At 43.7% G+C, this 25,419-nt stretch overlaps 1 protein-coding gene across 1 annotated transcript in view; it reads right to left on the minus strand.

Moving 5' to 3' along the window:
* SLC45A4 (solute carrier family 45 member 4) overlaps positions 1–24,932 on the minus strand; it is a 129,111-nt gene extending 104,179 nt beyond the window's left edge. Inside the window, exon 1 of the mRNA XM_065586277.1 lies at positions 24,911–24,932. The gene's annotated coding sequence lies outside the window, so the exon portion shown is untranslated. The remainder of the gene's footprint in view (positions 1–24,910) is intronic.
* Between the last annotated feature and the right edge of the window lie 487 nt (positions 24,933–25,419).

A 25,419-nucleotide genomic window follows, 5' to 3' on the forward strand; every position in this document is an offset into this window, starting at 1 on the left:
GTGCAAATGTATGGGGTTGGCCTTTGTGAATTTTTGTGTTATTGTCCATCTGTCAAGAGAGCCTGTTCCTCACAAGATTCCCAGCCTGATTACTTGACCAAAGGTGTTTGGAGTAGTTCAGAGGAGCTTTGAGGTACTAATCTGAGTTAAAGCTTTTTGGTTTTGTCTCACTGGTGGATAGTCCTGAGAATTACCAGAGTCAGACTGGCTAGCCCCAGGAGCTCTGTGACCAGTGTTTCGGTGCGTATTGACCTGCAGTCACCCTGGTGTTCATCTCCTGGGTCTTCTGACAGGGATGACTGCATTTTGTGGTGGATGTGTGTTCTATGCAGAAGTGGGAACAAGGAGAAGATCAAACCCGTGTTCACTTTTGTCCTAAGTTGTTGTTTGAACTTCACTCTCCAGCAGTAAGAGGCTAGTGTGTGAACTCATACAACTAAAAATAGAGATGGGTTCAAGCTGGAGAATTTGGATCTAGATTCCAATCATCCCCAAAGTTTAGGGAGGGAGGGGAAGTGTTTGGATTGCAGGGTTTGGTTTGCTCAAAGCCATTTGTGAATTCCAGATGACCCAGGTTCAGGAAAGTTTACAGGTGCTCAGATCTCTGGCTGTGTCTTAGATTTAGCTCTAATCAAAAGCTTACAATGGACATTAATCTGACAGACTCTTGACAACTGACGGTGCTGTTAATGAGAGGAAGTGCTGTTTAGTGGCTGGAGCACAAGGCAGGCAGGTGATCCATACCTATTCCCAACTCTGCCACTGACTTACTGTGTGAACTTTGTCAAGTCACTTATCCTATGTGTGTCTCATTTTCCTAAATAAATATATCACCACCTTCCCCACAGGGGCTTTATGGGATTTAATCTTTCTAGAAAGTATGGACATCCTGGGATGAAAGGTGCTAGGTAAATACAGAGTATTATGATGATGCAGAATAGGGAGCCTTGCATTATTTTTGGACTAGAACTAGGTGATTTTTTTCACATTGCATTCATTGGCTTTGCTTACTCTTTAATGACCTATATGTGTCTCTCTTGTCTCTTGGAATTGAGTGTTTGTGCTTGTTCACAGTTTCCTTTCCTTCCGCTATCCAGCTACAAAGTCAGCTGAAGTGGTTTTTATGAACTCTTTCAAGATCCCTAGAAGGATGATACAGGAAATAGCAAGTTTCCTTTTAGTTAACTTTCTATACAAAATCCTAGGGTACGCCGAGAATGTATTACACTTTATCTGCATTCAGCTGACGGCAGTTGAAAAAAAGAGGGATTTTTATTGCATTTTCAAGGGATAATACTAAATACAAGTAAAAACAACGAGAAGTCTGGTGGCACCAAATACAAGTAACATTTCAGAAAGGATAGCTCTCTTCATAAAAATAATCTGACATTTATACAGCACCTTCAGTCCCCAAGCATTAGACTGAGCTTGCCAAACACTTTCCCTTTATATCGTCATATTTCCAATTGCTTACAGTTTGGCCAAATGTTAACCATTCAGGCTGTAATTTTCCATAATTGCTGTCTGCCGCACGTTGATTGACTACTTGTTTTGGAAAGTTACAGCAAACACAGTGCAGCCATTTTTCAAAAGGAAAGAGAAGCAGTTTTGCCAATGTTAAAATTGTCTGAGCACTTTCAATGGAAGAGCTCTAGAATCTCAGGAGTTTGGAACAGAAATGTGACATTTCGCAGAAGGATAGACCTGGGCCAGGGAGGTGCATTTTGCTGTCCTGGTGAAAATCCATTTGGATCGGTCCAAATTATAAACCGCTGCTAAAACACTATTTGATTTTATTGGATGGTTGTGCCTTAATTTTTTGCACATGTCCACTGTGGTGTGCATGGTCTCCCGCCCCAGCAAAGCAGCCACACAGACCACAATATCTGGACAGGACAGAGGCAAGAAGGATTCTCATCCAATGTGACAATGCATCGCTTGTGAGATCGGGTAGAATCACAGTAGCAAGCAGGATGTCAGTCCCTGTGCATAAAGCATTCAGGGTGGATCATTAAAAGGCAAAACCCAAACTAAATAAACCAGTTACTTATGCATCAACCCCTCCCCCACAAAAAAAAAATCTATTTTGGAAGGTTGAGTCTTATTCTGACACTCCATGAGTCAGGGAGTCTCCCATGAGATGAGACCCGTACTTCACCAGAAATAAACATAGATAAATGTATTAGTCTAAGAGAACACGCTCTCCTCTAGTTGGATACAGAATCTGCTTTCAAACATTTATTATTCTGCCCATCCCCTTGCCTTTCAAGTGGTCAGATCTAGGCAGGCTTGAAAACATGTAATATACTGTGGTTAACATGTCATTTCTTTAGGGAACAGGAAATTTTCTTGCCAACTCTTCTGGAGAGAGAGCGAGAGCGTGTGTGTGTGTGTGTGTGTGTGTGTGTGTGTGTGTGATCCCCTACCCCCAGTATTAACTCAGCAATAAAAATCGATGCGATGCTGCTCCTTCTAACACGCCTGTTAGCATTTCCACGGTGCTCCAGTTTCAGAATTCAAAGGACTACAAAGGGATAATGTAATATCGAGAATAAGGCGTCTGCCTCAAAGATTCAGCTATTAGCTTTGCCTTATCCAATCTCTCCACTTTATAGGGCCTGTTCTGTTTTCTCAAGCAAAGAACAGCTTTTCTCTGAGAGAATAATTTGTATTTTAATAATATTTAGCAGTTAAGCACTGCTTTTCATATTCCTAAAGTTATATAACAATTATCTATTTTCTCTTCAACAGCCATGCAAGATAAGTTTCTGTGTGTACATGCATGCACACATACATATACATTCGAGGTGTTTGAAAAACAACACATTTATTTAAGAGAAATTTTGAATGTTTAAAAATTTTCCTGTGAAAACATCAGCTTTTTTAATGAGAAATTGCAATTTTTCATTAAAAAACGCCAAAAATGTGTATTGAACAATTATAGATTTATGATGTCAGAGAAAAGTTGGTTTCAGAGTAGCAGCCGTGTTAGTCTGTATCCGCAAAAAGAACAGGAGTACTTGTGGCACCTTAGAGACTAACAAATTTATTAGAGCATAAGCTTTCGTGGACTACAGCCCACTGTATGCATCCGAAGAAGTGGGCTGTAGTCCACGAAAGCTTATGCTCTAATACATTTGTTAGTCTCTAAGGTGCCACAAGTACTCCTGTTCTTTTTTTAGAGAAAAGTTGGAATATTTTGACCAAAATGATTTTTTTTTTGGGTTGAAAAGCCATTTTTCATCAAAAATGTTGCAGCAAAAAATTTTAACCATTTTTACTATATACCCATGTTACAGGTGGCGGAAACAAGGCAGAGAAGTTAAGTATCTTGCTCGAGAGCTCAGAGGAGAGTAAGTGCGTGTCTATAGATCTCTGTATACAGCTGTAGTGAAATTGCTACTGGAATAAGATCCAGTTCTGGTGTCCACACTTTGTGGGAAGGATACTCAAACACTGGAGGGGGTTCGAAGAAGAACTATAAGTATGATTCATGGTCTGGAAAACGCACCTTACAATGAAATATTTAATGAGCTAAATACGTTTAACTTACTGAAGAGAAAGTTAAGATGTGAGATGTTCACACTGTATAAATACCTACACAGAAAGAAGATATTTGATACTAGAGCACTCTTTAACCTAGCAGAAAAGCATAGTAAGGTTCAGTGGCTAGAAGCTGAAGATAGAGACGTTCAAACTGGAAATAAGGGGCAAAAGGCAATTAACCACTGGAACAACTTATTCAGGGAAGTCATCACTTGAAATCTTTTATTCAAGGTTCGGTGTCTTTTTCAGAGCTATGCACTAGTGGGTTTTTTCGCTCCATAGAGTTTAAGGCCAGAAGGGACCATCAGATACTCTAGTTTGACCTCCTATGTATCACAGGCCACCAACACCACCCAGCACCCACACACTTAACCCATCAACTGAAATTTGGCCAAAGAATTGCAGCCCTCAGGAGCAGGGCCGCCCAGAGGATTCAGGGGGCCTGGGGCAAAGCAATTTCGGGGGCCCCTTCCACAAAAAAAAGTTGCAATACTATAGTAACATGTATTTGGAAATGTAAAAAATAACCAGTGAAATACATTCAAAAATTAATTGGTAATAATTTGAAATTACACTAAATACATTATTTAAAAACATTAAATGCTTTAATGGTATCTATGCATTTGCAATTACATAATGGGCTGTTGCTGGGTGATGGCGATGGTTGGTGCCAATGGGCTGTCGCTGCCTGGGAATGGTGCTGCTGTTACCCAGGGCTGGGTGGGGAGCTGGGCTCTGGGTTGGGGAGTACCCGGCTCACAGGTCTCACCCTGTCTCAGAGGGGCTGGGCTCGGAGCTGGGGGTCAGGGCTGGGGGGGGGGATGGGGTCAGGGGGGTGTCCGGCTCAGAGGAGCTGAGCTCAGAGCTTGGGGTCAGGGCTGTGGGCGGGATGGGGTCCGGGAAGTGCCTGGCCCCGGCCCCTTACTATACCGCTTACCCCCTCTCCCGGAGCCTCAGCGCGCCGCATCCAGGAGCGGCCCCGGACAGCGCTGCAGCGGCTTGGTGTCTCCAGTGGGGCCTGAGTTCCCGCCGCTCGGCCGCAGCTCGCAGCCCTTCCCCCTTATCAGCTTAGATGCCGGGGGATGGGAGAAGACGGAGACGGGGGGAGCCTCCGACATACTCGTGGGGGCCCCTGTGAGGCCTGGGGCCTCAGGCAAATTGCCTGACTTGCCCCCCCGTCTGGGCAGCCCTGCTCAGGAGACTAAACTATTGTGTGCCACAGGCAAAGATTAGGAGGGACCAAGATGCACCAATACCTGCTGCCCCACAATGGCAGAGAAATGATTAAGTAAGACACAGCAGATAATCCTGGCTAGTGGCCCACACTTCATGCTGCAGAGGAAAGCAACCTCCCCCAACATCACTGCTAATCTAACCTGAGGGGAAATTCCTGTGACCCCACCTATGAAGATAAGGTAGACCCTGAGTAACATATGAGCAAAAACCAGCCAACTAAGCATAGCAGAGAGAGAGTGCTCAGTGCCACCTTAGAGCAACAGTCCACCCACCTAATGTCCCATCTCCAGTCATGGCCACCCCGATGCTTCAGAGAAAGAGGACTAAAAACCAAACAACCCCCCCCCCCAAACAAATAAACAAAACCAAACAAATAAACAAAAATATCCCTTCCTGACCCCTGCAGGTGACAGCCTCAAGTCCTGAAGCATGAGCTTTCAGGAACATAAGACTTAAACTGGAAAGGACCCTCATGGCGGCTGAGCCCTGCCCCCACCATCACAAACAACATGTCATTCAATCTCACTAATAAATTTGTCCAGCTCTTTTTAAAAACTAATTAAGTTATTTGCCCCCACAACTCCTATTTGGAGGCTGTTCCAGAACATCCCACCTCTGGTGGTTAGAAACCTTCTAGTTTCCAGCCTGAATTTATTCGCAGCCAGTTTACACCCATTTGCTCTTGTGCAAACATTGTCTTTTAGCTTAAATAGCTCTTCACTCTCCCTGGTGTTTACCCCCCTGGTGTATTTATAGAGACCAATCACATCCCCTCTCAGCCTTCTTTTTGCTATGCTAAGCAAGCCAAGCACTTTCAGTCTCCTCTCATAAGACAGTCCCTCCATTCCCCTGACCATCTGAGTAGCTCTTTTCTGCACCATTTAAAGTTTGAATGAACCTTGCTTGAACATGGGTGACCAGAACTGTACACAGTATTCCAAATAAGGTCTTGTTAATGCTTTGTACAATGACATTAATACTTCTCTATGTCTATTGGAGATGCCTCACTTGATACATCCTAGGATTGCATTTGCTTTTTTTGCAGCCACATCACATTCGTGGCTCACAGTCAACCTGTGAATGACCCCCACACTCAAGTCTATGCCCCCTCTGTCACTTCCACCTTTTACGGCCCCCATCTTGTAGCAGAAATTCTTATGATTAGACTTTAAGTGAATGGCCTGATACTTTGTCCTATTGAATTTCATTCCATTTCTGTCACTCCCGTCTTCAAGGTCATCCAGATCTTCCTGTATAATATTCCGCTCCTCCTCTGTATTGACAATGCCTTCTAGCTTTGTAGCATCAGCAAATTTCATTAGCACCCTCCCATTTTTTATGCCAAGGTCATGAATAAAAATATTACATAAGAACGGCCATACTGGGTAAGACCAAAGGTCCATCAAGCCCAGTATCCTGTCCTCTGACAGTGGCCAATGGCAGGTGCCCCAAAGGGAATGAACAGACAGGTTATCATCAAGTGATCCATGCCCTGTCACCCAATCCCAGCTTCTGGCAAACAGAGGCTAGGGACACCATTCCTGCCCATCTTGGCTAATAGCCATTGATGGACCTATCTTCCATGAATCTATCTAGCTCCCTTTTGAACCCCGTTATAGTATTGGCCTTCACAACACCCTCTGGCAAGGAGTTCCAGAGGTTGACAGTGCGTTGTGTGAAAAAATACTTTCTTGTGTTTGTTTTCAACCTGCTACCTATTAATTTCATTTGGTGGCCCCTTGTTCTTGTATTATGAGAAGGAGTAAATAAAACTTCCTTATTTACTTTCTCCACACCACTCATGATTTTATAGACCTCTATCATATTCCCCCTTAGTCACCTCTTTTCCAAGGTGAAAAGTCCCAGTCTTATTAATCTCTCCTCATATGGAAGCCGTTCTATACCACTAATCATTTTTGTTGCCCTTTTCTGAACCTTTTCCAATTCCAATATATCTTTTTTGAGATGGGGCGACCACGTCTGTACGCAGTATTCAAGGTGTGGGCATACCATGGATTTATATAGAGGCAATATGATATTTTCTGTCCTATTATTTATCCCTTTCTTGATGATTCCCAACATTCTGTTTGCTTTTTTGACTGCCACTGCATATTGAGTGGATGATTTCAGAGAACTATCCGCAATGACTCCAAGAGCTCTTTCTTGAATGGTAACAGCTATTTTAGACCCCATCATTGTATATATATAGTCAGGATTATGTTTTCCAATGTCCATTACTTTGCATTTATCAACATTAAATTTCATCTGCCATTTTGTTGCCCAGTCACCCAGTTTTGTGAGATCCCTTTGTAACTCTTCACACTCTGCTTTGGATTTAACTATCTTGAGTAGTTTTGTATCATCTGCAAATTTATTGAATAAGAGTGGTCATGTTGTGATAATTGAGCCTACAAATTTACACTAATATTGAGGTCAATTGTAAAAAGTTAATAAGATGCTACAATAACCTATAATCACAAATGTTGATGGAAAATAGGTCAAGTTGCTTTCAATAATGAATGTTATAGACAGGTGTAAGAGAACCAGACAGAGAGACTAAATTAGTCCAGTAAAAAAAAAAAAAAAAAAGGTCACATTGCTATAATTCAAGGACAATGCTGAAATCATGCTTAGTGGTAAAAACAGAAGATGTGAAACTGGCAATTAATGAACCAAAATTGGGGGGGTCAGATATTAGGTCTAATTGATGGACAGAATAATAAGGGGATGGGCTATTCCACCCATCACTCCCTTTGTGGGTCCTTAAACAAAGAGACTTTTGGGGGAGAATATAGAAGAAGAGATGGAGGCTACTGAAGCAAGCTTCACCATCATAGCTGCCACCCCAAGTCTCCTGGGACCCGGGACCGTCTTTGTCCTAATCCTAAAACCAGGTCCTGACTGAGTGAGGGGCCCAGATAACATCACTATCTCTGCTGGGTTCAGCTGAATCCCAAACACACTTGGGATTAAATGGGTTTGGATTTTTAACAACAACAGCAATAAGATCTCCAGCCCATTTCAACTAACTTCTTCTGTTTTCCTTAAAAGGATGGTTATTACCATCTTTGATCCAGCCAAGAGAGGGGTTTTTCATCTAAAAAATCAGACAGGGGTTTTTCCTTCTAAAAGCTCTCTCCAGCTAAAGGGAAAGGGAACAAGGGACGTGCCACAGGACTCTTTGTTGTTGTTAAAATAGAAGCCTTACTTAATACTTTACATTTCAAATGCTCTAACTGTTTTCCTTTCTTTTCTGTATCTTTAATAAAAGGTTAAAATGACTAGCCTTGGTGCTAAGCAGGCAGAGGTCTCTGTATACCAAACCCTGAATCTTTTTTAACACTGTTTAATGTTGGATAGTGACTGGGTCATGTTGGCCCATTTATTCCATCTAAATTAATACAACAGTTCCCAAGACAGATCCTTGAGGAACAGCACTCATAACCTTTTTCCGGTCTGATAGCTCACCTTTCAGCACAACCTATGGCTTTCTCCTGTTTAACTAGTTGCTTATCCACTGTAAATTCTTGTACTGATCCCCAACTTTCCTAATTTAACTAATAATTTCCCATGTGATGCTGTGTCACATGCTTTATCGAAGTCCAAGTATATGAGATCTACAGAGTTCCTTTATCTAAAATATTAGTTATTTTCTCAAAGAAGGAAATCAGGAGAGTCTGACAATCTACCTTTGTAAACCCATGTTGCATTACATCCCCTTTTCTGCTTTCCTTTATGAATTTAATTACTCTTTTCTTCACAATTGGTGCTAAAGCCCTGCATACTACAGAGATCAGACAAGCAGTAAGTCTGTAATTGCCCAGATAATTTTTTTCCCTTTCTTAAATATAGGTACAATATTAACTATTCTCTAGTCATATAGTATTGCTCCCAAATAGATAGTTTATTGAAAATCCTTGCTACCAGACTAACAATATCATATAACAGTTCTTTCAGTATCATAGTATGGAAATTATCTGATCCAACCGATTTGAGTGCATTAAGTTAGTTAAATTTTTGTTCCATCTCAGATGTGTTAACTTCCATTTCTATACACTAATTTCCCTCAGCCGTCCTGCCTTCATGCTGATGGTCCACATTATCAACCTCACTGAAAACTGAGGCAAAGTATTCATTTAGTTTTTGGGCCACACCTATAGTATCTTTAACCTCCTCCCTATCTGCACTGTTCAACCTCATCCATCCTTATTCTCTTTTTATTTATATCATTAAAAGACATCTCATCCTTGACGAGAGCTAATTCAGCTTGAGTTTTAGCTATTCTCAGTTTATTCCTACATTTCCTAACCTCTAAGATGTAGCATTCTTTGCTTATCAATCCCCTTTTCCATTCCTTATAGGCTCTCTGTTTACTCCTAACAACATTTTTGAGGTCATTTGGGTCTGGAGCCTTTCCCTATGAATTTTTTCCTTTTGCTTGGGATGCAAATTTCAGATAGTTTTTGTATAGTTGTTTTAAAGAAATTCCAAGCCTCCTCCACATTTAAGTCTGTGAGCTCTTCAGTTCAGTTGATTTCTTTAACCAATATCTTTAATTTCCTGAAGACTGCCCTTTTACAATAATAAACCATAGCTGATGACCTCGTTTTGATTATCCTTTCATTTAATTTGAATTGAATCAACTCATGAATGATCACTCGACCCAAGGTAATTTCCTATGACTAGCTCTTCTAAAATGTCCTCACAACTTAACACACGCCCCCCCCCCTCCCCAAGTCTAAACATTGCATCACCTCTTGTTGGTTCGGTGATAATTTGATGAAGAAAACTGTCATCTGGCACACATGGGAATAACTGGGCCCTACCAGTATTACTAGCATTCATTCTCCAGTCTGTATCTGAGAAGTTATGACAGTTCCCAGTAGGATTTAAAGAGTAGCCATATCAGAGTTGGCCCTGGGGACTCAATAATGGACCCCTAACACTATTCCAATAGAACCTCTTTTATAATCCTTCCCCAAAGTGATTTTGACCCGAACAGATTCTGTTTTGACCATACTATCACTTCATATTTCTCTACAGTTTACCGCATCATGGATGTACAATGCTACCCCACCACCTTTGCCTTTATTTCTCTCAAACAGCACATACCCTTCAATACTTGTATTCCACCCATGAATACTATTCCACCATGTTTCTGTAATCCCTAAAATGTCTGCTTTGACCTCCTGCACCAACAGTTCTAGTTTCTCCCTTTTATTGCCCAGACTCCTTGCATTTGTGTTCCAGCATCTCAGTTGTTTCCCTCAGACTTCACCCAGTTTCCTAGCCAGACCGGGGATAGTCCTTTCACTAACTATTACATACTACTCCAATCAATATTTGTACAGTACTTTCTTGTACTTTGTACCACTGCCCCTTACTATATCTTCATTTAGCTGATTTTTCTCCTCCTCTGTATTGAATCCAGGTGTGGAAATTTCAGGAGTCTCTCCCAACCATTTCCCAACATCTCCTAGTTTAAAGCCCTTACCGTTCATGCCAGCTTTAATCCGAGAAGGTTAATACCCCAGGTATTCAAGTGGAGTCCATCAGTCAAGAAGATTCTACTTTCTGTGAATGCCTCCCAATAGTCAATCATCCCTAACCTTCCTTGTAGCACCAATCTTTGAGCCACCTGTGGATCTTCATTATCTTGTCACACCTTCACCCTCCTTCTCTAGGGACTGGAAGTATTTTGCTGAAGATCACCTGAGCTTCCACTTCAAGCATCTTACTCATCCGAGTGTAGTTGTCTTTGCTCCATTCCAGTGGGAATCCAGCAGGGTCATTTATCCTGAGATGCAGCACGATCAGTGGATTTTTCCCTGCTCCCATCAAAATCCTTTTCAGCCCCACATCCACATCTCATATCCTTGCTCTTGGCAGACAGCACACTATTCTGTTCAGATGACAGGCCTGTTGATTCTTCCAAGTATCGAGTCCCTGATCACATAAACCTATCTCTTCCTGGTGTTGATATGAATCGGTCTTATGTTCTCTGTCATAGTCCCCTGTATATCATCCTCATTTTTGCTTGGGCTCCAGTGCCTGGCTATCTCCATTGTCATCCTCTCTTCTGTATGGACTATCTTCCCTGCTTTTCTTCTTCATCACTCCATCTTACATGTTTCTTCTCCTCATTCCCCAGTGTAGCAAACCTGTTACTCAACTTAATTTCACCACCACTAGCCAGTCTCTTCCTCTGACTTGTCCTCATGGTCATGTTCTTCCATGAATCACCTTCCCCTTCTGGCAGTCTGCCCTCCAGGTCCTTTTGTTCAGCAGGTGTCTGCAAATCTTAAGTTGTCTGTACCACCTCCTCTTTTCTCTCCTGAATTATACCCTGAAATCCCCATTTGAATTCTAGCATTATCTCCAATCCTTAGATCTTCTCTGCCATGATCTCTATCAGGCAACATTTCATGCATAAGTAGCTTACATCAGATACCCTCTCAAGAATGATGTACATCCCGCAGCTTCTGCATCTGACCATCTTCTTTCCTCCTCTCCTCCTTGGGTCACTTCTTGTGCAGCCTCAGTAAACATCATTGTCTCCTCTTCCTAGTCCCTATTGCTAGAGAAAAAGAAAGTTCAACTACAAGCTTTTGGACTTGATGTAGGAATTACTGCATGAAGTTCTGTAGCCTGGTTATGCAGGAGGTCAAACTAGATGATCACACTGATACCTTCTGCCTTAAAATCTATGGCTCAATATAGAATTAGTCCATGCAAAAAAAAAAAAAAAAAAAGTTTAAGAACAGAATAGCCTATTTGTGGGCAGTGAAACCTATTCAGTGTTTTCAGACTCACAGCATATTTATATGTCAGCATTGCCTATCCACTTTCACATGTCACCGGACTCCACAGTATGCCATGGTCGAGGGGTGTCCTTGATGTTCCAAACACTGCACTGACTGTTACACAGGCTTTTAATTCAAGTTAATGCTGAGTGATCTGTTAAAAGCCTCTAATTGTTGATTCAGCCCTGTCGAGACAATTCTAATGCAAAAATCTGAAATTATTTTGTGCACAAAAATGGAAATTGAATGTGGTGGGACGTGGGCAGGCAGTACATTTAGTTCTGTCCCTAGGCAACTCAGTCTCACTAGCCAGAAAGTTACATGGCTTTTCACATCCTTATGTAACTGTTCGATCAACATGTTACCATGACAACACTTGAGTCTCACAATTCAGGTATAATTTCACACATTTGCATCAAAAGGAACATGTAAAGGGCAAATCAGTCTTTCCCAAAAAGCATTTCCCCTGTTTAGTCACCTTTTTGATCAAATATATGTAGCCAGGCCCCACTGTTATTGTATTCATTAGGAAAAGGAAGGCGTGGGTCTCAGTAAGGGACCATCTGCACTGTGTTTTGAAACCCTCGGCAGCGAGTCTCAGAGTCCAGGCTGACAGAATCGGGCTTGCACTACAGTGCTAAAACCAGCTCTGTAGATGTTCCCTTAGTGAGCCCCCTCCTACACAGCTAGATTTTGTGCTGGAGCATGAGCGCCACAACCCAGAGCCTGTCAACAAGGGATCGGAGACTCACTGCCACGGGTTTTAAAATGCAGTGTGGACATACCTTAAGTCTGTCTGGGGTCATAATACGTCAGAGAACTATTGGCCAGGTTGCACAACATGAGGGTAAAAATCCCTGAGCTCAGCTGAGGTCTTGCCTACCCCTCAGCTTCCACCAATACAGCAGCACCCACTGGGAATTGGAGACAGGTTTTCAAAAAGGCTCAATATCCAAATATCTCCTTGTCTCAGTGGAGGTTGCTGAGTGCTGAACTCTTTTGAAAAGAGTTGTCCAAGAGGTCCTAGTGCAAACAAGGCTTTAGAAACAGGAAGAAGAACGGTGTAAGGCGAACGCAGCCTCGTATCGCTGTGAGATTTACAAAATAGCAGTGGTCTAGCAAAGGCCTGAATGCCCAATTCCCCACTCGCCTGACCCCTTTTGCCCTTGTCTCTCTTCCCGGCCAGTTTCTGTCCCAGTCCTGTCTCTTCCTCTTCTCTGGCTCCTTGTCCCTGTCTACCAGATTCCCTCTCCCTTTACTACTTCCAGTCCCATGGGCTTTTTGTTCCGGTCTCCTTATCCAGTCAGTCATAGTCTCCTTCATCTACCCACCAGTTCCCAGTCCCAGGCTCTCCCACTTGTAGTAACCTTGTTCCAGTGTGCCCCTTCTGTGACCCCCCCAGCTCTGGTGCTTGTCCCCTGCAGCCTAGTCAGACTGCCTTCTCCCCTATGCTCCCTGGATGCCAGCACAGAGACACTAAGAGCACAGGAGAGACAGCTTCCTGATGCCCTGTGCTACACCGGCCCACAGTAGGGAAAGCCTTGCAGCCTTGGGCTGGAGCATGCTCAGTGTGGACGGAATCTTTGGAGAATTTAGCTTCCAAACTCTACACGAGTTTCTACTGAGCATGTGTGAACTGAGATTTTTCCAAGGCTCATAATTTGGCCAGATTTGGGAGTTGGTTTTTTCCCCAAGGGAACAGTAGTAGGGACATCACTGACACCAGGACTCTCCTTGCCAAATGTCAAGTCCTTGTTCCAAAGCATCACTCAAGGGTCTCAATGAAATGGCTGTAAGTTTGTTTTTGTTTTTTATTTTAAACAGGGGCAACATTCATTGCGATCTTGGAAGTGGCGAAACCATTTTGGTTCAAACTTTCCAGAACAATTCATGCTGAGACAGACACTCAGCATGGAAAATTTCCAGCTGAGTGGTTAAAAGTCGAGGGTCTTATAGGGGGAAGTGTTGGGCAACTTGAATTCTAAGTGGTGCTACCAGCTCTGCTTATAATATAGATCAGGGTGGCCAACGTGAGCCTGAGAAGGAGCCAGAATTTACCAATGTACATTGCCAAAGAGCCACAGTAATAAGTCAGCAGACCCCCATCAGCTCTCCCACCCCGTCGCTCCCAGCGCCTCCCACCCACCGGCAGCCCCGCCGATCAGCGCCTCCCCCTCCCTCCCCGCACCTCCCAATCAGCTGTTTCATGGTGTGCAGGAGGCTCTGTGGGGAGGAGCAAGGGCACTGCAGGCTCAGGGGAGGGGGCGGGAAGGGGTGGAGTGGGGGCAGGGCCTGTAGCAGAGCCAGGGGTTGAGCAGTGAGCATCCCCGGCACATTGGAAAGTTGGCACCTGTAGCTCCAGCCCTGGAGTCGGTGCCTATACAAGGAGCCGCATATTAACTTCTGAAGGGCCGCATGGGGCTCCGGAGCCACAGATTGGCCACCCCGATATAAAGACTTTGCAAAGCTTCTTACTATAGGGGATTAATTTTCTCTCTTAGTTTACATATAAACTGCTTCCTGGGTGAAGCAACAAGTTTTAACACAGTTGAAAATTCTTCTGACCCTAGTACATTTCATAGACAGCTACTAAATTCCGCCCCTAGTTTGCTAGAGGCCAGCACAACCAGAATCACCACTTTCGTTGCAGCAGAGTTTGAAAATTAACCTAGATCAGCTCCAGAGATTACAAGGAGCTGCAGACAGTACTGGAGATGGAGGAGCCAAACATTCAGCTGGTGGAGTTTACTACATGGCCTATCTTAAACCATCTATAGATCCTCTGCCTGCCTTCTCTTGGGTCTCCTCTGCTTGATATAGGAAAGCAGGGAACCCCTGGCAGGCATCAGCACGCAGAAAGCACAGATGGCTAAAACCAGCCTAATCAAAAACCCAGGAGTTCTTAAAAATCTTGGATGTTTTAAAGTGTTCCAGACATTTTTACACGCTTTGACTTCCCTCCAGGAGAGCTGATGTCTTTGTTGAGTGTCGATTAGGGAAGCACCAGATGAGATGAGCACCTGCAGAGCTGCTGGAGTGGTCAGGAATGGCATTCTGGTACCTAACTGTATTGCAGGACCAGCACCAGGCCTGTACTGCTGGCTCCAGAGAGATCAATTTCCCTCCTCCTGCCCCCCAAAATCATCTGCTCCCTCCTGCCTGACCTGGCTCCAGACACCCCCTTGCCTTATCCTTTCACACAACTCAAGTCGAGAGCCCCTCTGCATTTACCAATGCACTCCTGTGGCCTAGATCCTGTTCCCATACATTAAAAAGGAGAGGTACAGAACTTAACCTAACATTCCAAAGCCTCTAGTGCAGATCTGGTTTTGAGTTCATAGAGGGCAAAAATGGTTGGGGCTTGAGTTTATTTTTAACCGTGCCACGGTTTCCCTGCCCCCTTGCTTCTCATATAGGGAAATAAAACACTAGAGTGGAGAAGGGATAGCTAGTGAATCCTAGATACTAAGGTGATGGGCTGCACTAGAAAAGAGGAAGTTAGGTAAATAGGATTTTTGTAATTAACTTTTGAAATCCAAAAGATTGTGCCTTTTTTAGGAGCCAAACAAACTAGTCTGAGAGCTTGCAAACTTGTTGATGTAACAGAAGCTGCCCTAGATTAGGTCACTGTTTTGAAGGTATCCATGATTACTAATGCTTTTTCGAGATGTGCCACGTGAAATGGGCTGTGCCTGCTAGAAGGAGGCACAAACCTACCATACAAAGGCATGGCGTTCCGTTGATGTGTTTCAATCGAGCAGTCATGTAGAAACAAGGAAAGTGAAATTTCTGGTCTCTCAGACGAGGCAGAGAGTATCAGGTTGTCTGGAGAAGGATAGTCCCTTTTGGCTGATCCAGCACTTCAGGTTATCTCTCTCAGTGAAAGTCTTTGTGTAATAGCCAGCTGGCTTTGCAAACAAAGGACGAGGAGGCCGGGAAGACATGGCTATCAAGCAGTTTTTCCTCTTTTTTAAAGTATGTGGTTTGGAATGACCTAAAAATGACTTGGGAGAGAGCGAGGAAGTGGGGTGCGCTTGGCCAAGCTGCAGAAAAAGGGGAAACTCAAGAAGACGTGGTTTGTTTTGTTTTAGTAAAAAAGTAGTCAAAATAAGAGAAAAAGCCAACCCCTCTTAGCACAGTAATACCCAGCAACAGCTACTGGAGCACTGAGTGGTTCTACGGTCGGAGCATGGACATACGTGGCTGGCTAGGAGTGTAGTATATTATTACTCATCATGGCTGGTCTGAGCACTCCTGGGCTCCTCTCTCTGTTCCTGTTTGTCCAAGGGGAAGGGAGAGCAGCTGTGGTGTGCAGTGTGGTGGGGAAATGCAGCTCCCTCTCTTCTTCTCTCCCTGGCATGGGTAAACAATGCACCCCCCACTCCACCACCAGGTGCAGTGAGAATGCCCCATCCTGTTTCAATCTACTTCAGCCACTTCCCAGAACTACCCTGCTGGTCTCCCTAGCTGCTGAGGAGCGGGACACCTGAACACTAAAAACAAGGGCAGTTAAATGATGGGCCCCAAGCAGGGTTTCCATCTGCACTGTCTCAGTATTTGACAGCGCTGCTCTTTGCCAATGACTGGGAAGATAGTCAGAGTTACTTGTGGCCAGGAACGAAGCACGCACTGGGTGGCGGGGAGAGCGGCTGCCATAGTAGTAAGAGTTGCTTCTGAATAAAGGCAGCTTTCGACTGATGAACTAGAAAAAAAATTGCAGGCATCTGAATGTCGGCAGCAATAGTTCATCTGGATTTGTCTTCACAGACTTTATTCTGCCCTGGGTTGTGTGGGACAACATGCAGATTGGCTGCCCTGTCATTCCTTGTCCTTGCCCCCTTTTTCTGCACAGCAAGGACTGAGGCAGTGACACTGGGTGGGTGCATGGAGTGGGGAGAACCACATTTCTCTGTTGCACAGCCCCAGTTAAGGACATTGCCTGCTCAGCTGTACTCAGCAGGGCTGGAGGGAGCACAGGATCCTATGAAGGACCGCAGAATTATCTGCATGATAAACCTGTCTAATGCCAGCAGCAGCCCGGCACTCAAAAGTTACTGCTTTCTAGAAACTATTAGGTTGGATATGGGGAAAAAGTCTGTAGAATAGTCTCCTATCAGGAAGATGTATTAGGCTTCCTAAGGAAAAAGATGGAAATGCCATTGCTTGGGACATTTCGGACAAGACTGGATAAAATGCTAGCAATGCACTGCAGGGACCAGTCCTGCCTGGCAAGGCAAAGACGATCCGTTCCCCCAGAAGTTAGAGATGGAAAGTGACCATAAAACCTGCTCAGGTTGTGATTTTAAAATAATTAGGTATTTTACGTTCATGTAAATCCCCAGGAGATCCTCCAATAACTGAGGCTCCAATCTCAGCAATTGGTGTACTCCTGTGCTTAAAGTTAAGCACGTGCTTAAATCCCTTGCTGAACCAAGGCCTGAAATAAGAGAGGACAAAGACCCATTAGGCTACCTAGTCTGTCCCCAGCACTGAAGAACTGTTTTCCATACTATTGTATTGGAGAAATATTGTCCAGGCCCGCTTTGCGTGAACCACCATTTCTCTTCAAAGACTATACTCGATAATCTAGGAAAGCCTCACTATTAGGACATTTTTCCTATTGGTTTAAGTTTTTCCTTCTCATAGTTTCCACCTTAAATTACATTTCTGAGCATTATCTAATGTTGCACTTGTAAATAAAATTACATCTTCACAGATACATTTTAGAGTCACTCTCAGGCTTTTAGATTAATTAGGAATGGCCAAAAGCCAAAGACTTAGTCATGGCCAAAGAAACTAAAGATCTAATACAGATAGTAAAGGACTCCCAGGCAAAGTAAGCTTCAAACAAAACAGCCCCGTTGGTAGGTTTGAAATTAAAGGAATCTTCAGAATGATTGAATTAGATCCAAGGATAATCTGAATGTCACATTTCTAGCGAGTGAGACAACTCAAGGGAAGTTTCCTTGAGCTCCTATGTAAATAAATCACCCAAAATACCGGTCCTCTGCTCTGCAGATCAGAACAATCTGTCAATGATAAGAACAGTGAAAGTGACATGGAATGCAGCCATCATATCAATAAATATCAGGCCTCCTTAATCATGAACATTAAAAAAAAAAAAAAAAAAAAAAAAGAGAGAGACATTGGCAAAGCTGGGCAGCTGAAAACCTGACTTTTGTTTAAGTGTGTTTCCAATTTCCATACAATCTTTATGTGGGTTTCTTGTCCGAGCCCAAATGTTTCCATGCAGTTAAAAATATTTTGCATAAGAGTGAGGCTGCTATGCAGGTCCTGGGAGGGGACATCATGGGCAGGAGTATTCCCCTTCTTTGCAGCCTCCCCAGCTTTGATCGTGGGTTTGCTACCCCTCCAGCAGACAGGAGAACCTGGGCCCATGTGATTTCAAACTGCACTCAAAGTGAAATGACTGCCTTGCTGGGGATGTGTTACTGTTGAAATCTAGCCAGCACTTACCTCTTATGAAATGTGAAGAAATTAGCCACAACTGACATGTGTCCGTCACTGACAGTTAATCAGAAATCACTGTATGTATTTAGGTTCCTAATAGCTTTCCACGCTTAATATGTCTTTGTAAAACAGTACATGCCATGAGCTCTGACATCTGGCATCGCTGGAGTGACTTTGTTCTCACAGCAAGGAGTCCTGTGGCACCTTATAGACTAACAGACATATAGGAGCATGAGCTTTCGTGAGTGAATAGTCATGTAGTGGCATGAGTGCCACTACATGCATCCGAAGAAGTGGGTATTCACCCATGAAAGCTCATACTCCTATATGTCTGTTAGTCTATAAGGTGCCACAGGACTCTTTGCTGCTTTTACAGATCCAGACTAACACGGCTACCCCTTTGATACTTTGTTCTCACAGTAAGTTCTTAGCCCTATTCTTCAAAGCACTCCAGACATTTATCCTTACAAATCCCCAGTGAGGTAGGCACATGTTCCCATTTTACAGACGGGGAAACTAAGACAGCAGGAACTACCAACCTCCCTTTCTTTCAACAAATACTACAGCCATAGATTGCCCTCAGTTTGCACATGCAGTTCCCGCTGACAAGAACAGAAGTCACATGCACGGCTTGTGGGCACTGTATGACCCTTAGCTTCATATTGCTATTTTAGTACCCTCTGCTGATCGCTACTGATCGGGAAGAAATCTAGCCATGAAGAATGTTTCTGCAGTGCTGGCTCCTGTATGAAAGCTGATGGCCACTCCTGCCAGAGGGCCAACTGTAATGCCCGGCCCGGCCGGAGTAGCCCTTGCAGTAAGGAGAGCGATGAAAAAGGAAGAACAAGTTGTGCCTGCAAGATTCAAGATGTGAGGCTGGATTGTGATTTCCCTTCGACTAGTGCAATGGCTCTCAAACTGTTTTAGTGGTGACCCCTTTCACATAGCAAGCCTCCCCCTTATAATTTAAAAACACTTTTTTATATATTTAACACCATTATAAATGCTGGAGGCAAAGCGGGGTTTGGGGTGGAGGTTGACAGCTCGCGACCCCCTGAGGGGTCCCAACCCCCAGTTTGAGAACCCCTGGACTAGTGGGAGCTCTGTGGGCTTCATTTGAATCACTCATGTTAAACATGGTCAGAATCAGGCCTTTGGATCCCATAGAGTTCGGGCTCTGGGTTTCAGGCCCAGAACAGTCCCTCCTATAGGAGATGAGTCACAGAGTCATAGCCAAGCAGCAGTTGCATTAGGCTGTGATGAGGAAGCCACACGGTAGATGAAAGCCCTCCCACCTCCCCCTTAAATATAAAATCGAATCGAATAAAACAAATCAAACATCTGGCATGAGATGGCAAGCATTCCTGGTGTGGTGTTCAAGGGAAGCCTGTCTGTGTGGGAAGTACTGGAGAAATTGCTCAAGAACAGTTCATTCTCATAAAATAGTCTCTGGCTGGAATTCAGGTCACTGTTTTCATATCTTAGCTGTTGCGTACATGGCTGCTTTGATGTATATGTGCAACTGGTGGGAATGTGTTTGTTTCATATGCAATACATGCCCCAGCTACCGCAGTGTCCTAGAGCTTATGAGATTCTTCCTTTACGGTCAGTCTCTGTCCCCTTCTGGAGTGGAGTACTCACCCTACCTCAGTCCAGCATTTTACCTGTGACGTTGTGCAGTTTATATGGTTTTATAAAAATATGATAAGTAAATATAATGTAACTGGAATATGCTTCATGCAAAAGGTCTCTTGTTAGGTATCATTACAAAGTTTATAATCTACTGAGTGTGATCATGCTATTTGTATATATGTACCACTCTTGTATCTAAAACTAAAAATATGAAATATAACTCTAAGGGCCTATTGTAATTATGTTAAGTGTGGGCCATTAAGGATGGTTTGGAATCTTGATGACTCCCATTGTCTGCAGATGGCCGTATTTACCTGTGAGTTCTCCTGTATATGTGTGTGCTGGCAAGTGAGTAATGAAGTCTTGCAGTGACATGTGATCATGTCACCTAAACTGAAATCCATCTTTAACCTGGTGCTTTTCCAGTGAGGGGGGGTGGAAACCCAGAGGGACAAAGGGTTCCCGCCTTATGCAAAAAATATATAAAGGGGTGAAAGAGAACAGAGAGAGAGAGGAGCCATCATGAAGAATCCCCTAGCTATCACCTGAGCTGCAACAAGAGCTGTACCAGGGGAAAGAATTGTGCCTGAGCCTGGAAGGTGTCCAGTCTGAGAAAAAACTTACTAAAGCATCTCTGAGGATGAGATTATCTGTATTTAGTTTGATTAGGCATAGATTTGCGCATTTTATTTTATTTTGCTTGGTGACTTACTTTGTTCTGTCTGTTACTACTTTAAACCACTTAAATCCTACTGTCTGTATTTAATAAAATCACTTTCTATTTAGTAATTTACTCAGAGTATGTATTAATACCTGAGGGAGCAAACAACTGCGCATATCTCTCTATCAGTGTTATGGAGGGCGAACAATTTATGAGTTTGCCCTGCATAAGCTTTATGCAGGGTAAAACGGATTTATCTGGGTTTAGACCCCATTGGGAGTTGGGCATCTGAGTGCTAAAGACAAGCACACTTCTGTGAGCTGTTTTCAGGTAAACCTGCAGCTTTGGGACAAGTGATTCAGACCCTGGATCTGTGTTAGAGCCAGACAGGAGTGTCTGGCTCAGCAAGACAGGGTGCTGGAGTCCTGAGCTGGCAGGGAAAACAGAAGCAAGGGTAGTCTTTGCACATCGGGTGGCAGCTCCCCGGGGGGTTTCTGTAATCCAACCCGTCATAGTACCATCCCCTTTATTCGTGTCATATATGGAGAGTGTCCTACTGGCAACCAGGTAATTCATATCGTCTTGGTGGCCTGTGGTCTAAGTGCCATATTTTGAATGCACTCGGCAAACCAGAGCTTCAAGTTCTGGTAGCAACTCTTATGAAGAAGTTAAATGGAGTATCATGCACACTGGTTGTGGGTGGGGTGCAGAAAGGATGGTCTTGAGGCAAAGGTGCTGGGGTGGGAGTTGGGAGACCTGGGCTCTGTTCTCAGCTCTGCTGCAGACTTGCAGTGTGACCTTAGGCAAGTCACTGATGAGGCCCACATTCTCAAAGTTACAGTATTTAGGGGATCTCGGCCTGAATCTTCATGGCTCAGGTTTCCATGGGGACAATGATCCTTCCCGTCCCCTGCCCTTTTACTGTCTTATCTTGTTAGATTGCAAACTCTCCAGGGCAGGGACTGCCTCCTGCAATGTGTCTGCAGAGGACAAGGGGCCCTGGTCTCAGCTGAGGCCTCTAGGTGCTACATTACTCCTATATAAAATAACAGTGGTTGTGGGGAGGTTTTCCTGGTGTTCAGGGTTAAAATGTCACACCAGCCTCAGTGCCATGCAGCATTGGTTCCCTCCCCCCACCCGTGGAAGTGGCTACATTTTAGTGATGCGTGAAATGATTCCTGTCAATCTAATTTGTGAATCTGTTAAGTGCTCCAGGAACCTCCTTAAATGAAAGGAATTGTAGGAATGTAAGATTGTTATCTACCAGCCTCCCACTGCATCCAGGGCTTGCCAAACCACCACAGAATTGGATGATTCCATTTGCCCCATGTATTATTTTCAAGCCCTACATTTTTTTGAAATGCCCTCATCCATTTCAAATGAAGCCCCGAGGTAAAAGCTAACACCCCCTCTCAACAAAATAAAACAAAAAGTTCCAGAACAAGTTAACAGCAAGCTTGTTGTCTGTAACCGTCTTCCTGCACATAAAGTTCTTGTTCTCCTCCCATCAAAGCTCAAAAGTTTTTGACAATAACAGCCTTGCCCTACCTAGTATACCTACAGTCTTAAAGAGTAGAAATATCAGAATCACTACTATGAAAAGCCTATAGTATTCATTCTCCTAGGTTTTGTGGGGTTAGGTTTAATAACTATATTAAAATGTGTGTACTCAGTACACAGGGTCCTTTGTGCAGCACAGTAATTGAAACATAATCCAGCCCATAAATTTAGCAAGAAAAATGAAAAGGAATCTAAATGGGAATACGGAGAAATAGTGTTACTGTTTCACTGGAGATGCAGTTAGACTGCTAGAGTAATTTTGTGTTACAATAGTTTACTAATCAGTCACCGGGAATTTGGAGGAGATTAAAATTCCTCCAGAGATCCAACCACGGAAAACTTGTTTTAAGTTTCTTGTGCTACTGTATTTAGAGTAAGTTTGTTAAAATTTTCCCTCCTAGAAGACAGACATGACAGATAAGGCAATCCCGGCGTTTTAAATAGACAAATGAGAACAATGTGAGGATCCCTTTTTGTGAATATATACGACATTAGGATATGCACTGGTTTGCAAGTATGTACTTTGCCTTTCCAAGCACAGATTGATGAGGTAACATGGGGAACCATTACCCAATAGGCACGTACCTATGTGTGTCAGTGTGCGTAATATCCCCCCACCCCCACACATGGCCAAATCCTCTTGCTTCCTTGTCCACACCATTAAAAAAACAAACAAACAAACAAACAAACAAACAAACAAACAAAAAATCAATCTGCCTTTTCCTTTCCAATCCAGATGCCAAGTCACTCCTGTGCTCCCTAATCATTTTCTCTGGTGTCTCACTGATCGTAACCTTCCTTTCCCTTCTCCAATCCATCCAAAAATGCTGTTCCCAAAATCATCTGTCCTGTCTGGCCCCTCCACCCCATCACCTTATTCCGAATCACTTGCCTGGCTCCCCATTGCTATGTGCATCAACGTCAAACTTCTTGTTCTTGCCTACATGGCCCTATATCATCCAGCACCTGCCTTCTTCTCTGACCTACCCTCCTTTCACATCCTTCTGCCCTTCCAGCACCACCCCAGACACCAGTCTCGATATTTCCTTTGTCTCCTGTTCTCACAGGCATCTCTGTATCTTCTTCCATGCCACACCTTGGGCGTGGGATAACCATACACAATCTATTTGGCAAGGCCCCTCCTTCACCTCCTTCAGGACAAACCTGAAAACTTCCCCCTGCAGCCTCACTTACCAAAACGGGGGATGTTTGCATGCAGGCAAAGAGAACCTGGACCACCAAGACATAAAAACATACAAACTGAGACAATACGCTCATGTATCCCTAACCGGAGCTCTCCCTTGGCTTCCCCTTCCTGGTGGATGTAACCACCTCACTTGTCCATCATATCCATTGGGTTAGACTTTGCTGCACAACTGTGTAAGGGTATTGGGCCCTTTGACTGTAAGCTCTTTGGAAAGGGACCAGTCACTTTTATGACGGGTGTAAAACACTGATGCTGGAAAAAATCAGAAATCCGTATTAAAACCAGACAGGGCTGGGCTTTCAAAATACGGCCCTCTATGTTATCGGCATAGCTTTACTGAAACCATAATGAAAAATGCTTTGTTAGACTGGTTGCAGAATGAGACTCGATATCTTTTGTCCACATCTTTCTCCACTCTCCCCCCGCCCCCCCATACACACGTGCACACGCACAGAGCAAGAAAACTCCAATGAATATACATTTTCTCCAAGAGGAAGCAGACTTGCATGGATGAGATCTTCCATCTATGCATGGTGTTCCATCCTGTCCCTAAATATTTCTGAAGCACTCTATGAGTTGAGGGGTGAAAACATTATCTAGGCTCTACATAGAGGGGTTTATGCAAGTCTTTGTTTAACAAAACAGGACTAGCCCTTTAAAAAGTATTTTACAAAGTAAGTCACGTAGATATATGCTCCCCTGCTTTGGGAGAGTTATATAGTTTAAGGGCACCATTCAGCATCATCTTCCCCTCCCCCCCAAGATTTAGCTAATCACAGCAAATATCCTAACCCTAATTCAACCCGACCAAAATGAGATACAACTGCATCCACCCGATTGTTGTTTCCATTCAAAACAACAGACATTTAAAACATTGGACAGCTTCTGCTGTACCAAAATCTGCAGTATTCATGATCTTTAGCCTCAGGGGTTGGGAGATGTGCAGATTTTAATAGCACCCACTGTATACAGCAGAGCGACAAAATGCCTTATTTACATTCCAGCCCACACAAGCAATACAGGGTAGTCCTGGCAGACAAGGGGTGTTTATCATCAGTTACACAGCTTGGGGTGCTTTCTCCCCTTGAGGCATACATGCAACTTCCCCTAGCATTAAAAAGAGCAGAGCACTCACTCTGGCAGCAGAATGCGTCCCTTAGAATGGCTTAACCATGATGGGGGTTTTAACCTCTTGCAAGAGGATCAGAGAATTTTTCCACCTTGCTGAAATTGACATGCATCATGTGTGGCAGAGCGTATCCAGAGCCTGGCTTGCCAGCTGACATATCAAAGCTACCTTTTATTTAGTAAGTAAATTTGGAAAAAGAAAAAAAAAAAAAGGCAAACAAACCTACACATCAGTGTAAACAGTCCTTCCCGCTGTGTGTGTGTAGGATCTCCGGAATATATGTACACAGATGATGCATCTCTCATTGCTATGTTTTATGCAGACAAATCACATGCTCTCTCATCTAATTCATTTCACTGTTGCTAGCCAGCGTTTTCTGTAGGTGTTATAAAAATATAATCAAGAATGTTCTCCGTTGATTTACCCAACAGTGCCAGCCAGGCAGAATAGCTGGATTTCCTGTAACCTGACTTGCTACCGTGTGTTAAAAGCATTTGCCTGCTTTCTCCTTACACATTTTTTTTTTCCTGGGGAAGAAACAAAAAAGGCCCCTGCAGATGTTTCCATCTCAGCTAAAAGCAGACTCAGAACTGAGCTAGTTCTGCTCCTCCCATGGCTGGAAGTCGAGAATGTTTACAATGCATCAAGCTGATTTGCTGACTTACCTTTCATCTCTCTCAAGAATTCCAGGGGGAAAAGTCAGTCTCTTTCCTGTGAAATAAACCACAAAACCCAAGCAGCCACTGCAGAGCTCAGAAGTTCTCTCCGACTGTCACATTGTATGCAGCTTGCCAGGTATAAGCATGGATGAGAACACCCTGTGCTTTCCCCCAGATGAATGAGATCAGCACATATTAGGATAAAAATGGCCTGGTAATGTACATGATGGTTTAGGACCAAAATGCTACGTATTTTACAATTCTGTCTTTTCTGTGGTCTTAATTAACACAGATTTCAAAAGAGGAGACCATGCCTGTATCTCTCTGCTTTCCTTGGTGTCCTGAGGTGTATATTAAGAAGTAAAGCTAATGGTATATCCCCGAGAAGAAGTAGAAGCCTTGTCCTCAGGCGTCTTAGGATGGAGGACATGTGAAGGGCGCCATAAGAGATGACTGATATGTTTTTACAACCCGCGAGCTGATGTCTGGTGCTGGAAGTGTGTGCCGGTGACTCA

The sequence above is a fragment of the Chrysemys picta genome, chromosome 2 (genome assembly GCF_011386835.1).
Source record: "Chrysemys picta bellii isolate R12L10 chromosome 2, ASM1138683v2, whole genome shotgun sequence".
NCBI lineage: Eukaryota > Metazoa > Chordata > Testudines > Emydidae > Chrysemys > Chrysemys picta.